We start from the raw sequence: 2038 nt of genomic DNA on the forward strand, positions 1-2038 counted from the left end.
CATGATCCCAATTTTACCTTACAAATCTGGCTAGACCAGAGGATGTACACTGGTACAGATAGGAACTGGAAATACAGGGAATCCAGGACAGATAATCCCTTCAGGACCAGTGCTGAGAGTGGTGATGCCGGGAGGGGGCGTAGAAAGGGGGAACCAATCACAAGGATCTACATATAACCTCCTCCCTGGGGGACAAATAGGAGAAACGTGGGCGAAGGGAGACATTGGACCGTGTAAGATATGACAAAGTAATAATAATTTATAAATTATCAAGGGTTCATGAGAGAGGGGGTGACGGGGAGGGAGGGGAAAAATGAGGAGCTGATACCAAGGGTTCAAGTAGAAAGCAAATGTTTTGAGAATGAGGAGGGCAACAAGTGTACAAATGTGCTTGACACAATGGATGGATGGATGGATTGTGATAAGAGTTGTACAAGTCCCCAATAAAATCATTTAAAATAAAGGAGGAAAAATAAGTGGATTTGGAGTCTTTAGTGACTGGGGGAAATTTGGCCAAATTCTCTACACTCACAATTAAGAGGCTGGAGGACCAAGCCTGGTGGAGGGAGGACTTCACATTTGTGAGTTAGAGATGAATCCCAATCCCATGGTCCTAATTAAAAGTCATCATTCCCCACTCTAGCCCCCTGAGAGGGGAGCCAGCCCCTAACAAATCATCGTGGGCCCGGCAGGTGCAACTGTACGGCGATAAAATATAAAGAGGATAGTAAAGTCGTAGAGGGTAAGACAGGTAGGAGAGAGAGCAAAATAAAGGAGTCAGACACATTTCATGGTAGCATGCTCACCTCGGCCCTTCTTGGTGGTCCACGTGGGAATGTGGGAGGAGGAGAGGGGAGGAGGGGAGCCCGCAGGAGAAGGCACTGGAGGAGAGAGAGTCTTTACTGTTTTGTTAGTCATGCATATTCAGGAGTTGCATAGGTCACACGGTGGGTGGTCCTCACAGTAAAGTCCCTGAGCTCACAGGTGAGGACACTCAATACCAATGCATTGGGGGGAGGCATGACGGGGTTGCCCATACCTTGGCTGGAGGAGATCTACAGGGAGACAAAATCAACCAGGTGCTCACTTTAAGGCAGCATAGCTGTTGAGGGAGAATCTGTGGGAATGACTTCTGTTAGTTTCCGACAGCCCCCCTTAATAGTGCTCCTCTAAAGATACTTATTACAAACACCTGGCTGATCTCTAGGCAGCCTGAGACCCACGTCTATAGGAACAGACATGTTTCTATTGTTCTTCCTACTCTAGAGGCAGTTGACTCCCCACTGCTGGCCCTGCTCCACCCCCCCATACTAGTATTAGGGTTCACCCTCAATCCGGCGAGGAGCCTAAGGGTTAAGATCCTGCCCACCTGTTTACTTATTAATTGATGGGGTTTGCATGTCCTGAGACTCTATAAACTCACTCTTAAATACATTTGCTGTCTCTCTTGTTCCTGGCTTCCGGGAAGAGGTGAGCACCCTACGCTCTTTGTCCATCTCTTTATTTTCTTTCAATTGTACAATCGCTCCACAGGACCCTCTTGGTTATAAGGCTGGTTTTTGCAACCTACAAGTTCATTTCAAGCCTATTGGGGAGAAGTCAATGAAAGAAAGCCTGGTGGGTCACAATGGTCTGATCTATCACTGAACATGGGGATGGCAGAGCACAGGGCAGCATTTTAGCCTGTTGGCAGAGGTTGCCACGTGTCGGGGGCTGACTCAGTGGCAGCTAACCACAACTATTTATTTGGAAGGTAACTGCTTTTAGAGGTCGTGACAAAGTGAGACTGGAGAAAGTTAATGAAAAAGTAGGAGGAGGATTCTCCTGACTCTGAAAGCTGCAGGGTCTGAGGAACCCCAAATTGGCAAGGAGATGACATGCTTCTGGCTGCCGAGGTGACCTGGCTGGTCAACAAGTCAGATGGCAGACCACTGATGACTCTCAGGCCCGGCAGATACCATGACAGGCCTGGGCTCAAGTCCAAAGGACCAGGAGTCCAAACAGCCAGGTGCATGTTCCAGATGCAGACAAAAAAGCA

The sequence above is a fragment of the Echinops telfairi genome, unplaced genomic scaffold (assembly GCF_000313985.2).
Source record: "Echinops telfairi isolate 266 unplaced genomic scaffold, ASM31398v2 ScPeMD7_655;HRSCAF=1070, whole genome shotgun sequence".
NCBI lineage: Eukaryota > Metazoa > Chordata > Mammalia > Afrosoricida > Tenrecidae > Echinops > Echinops telfairi.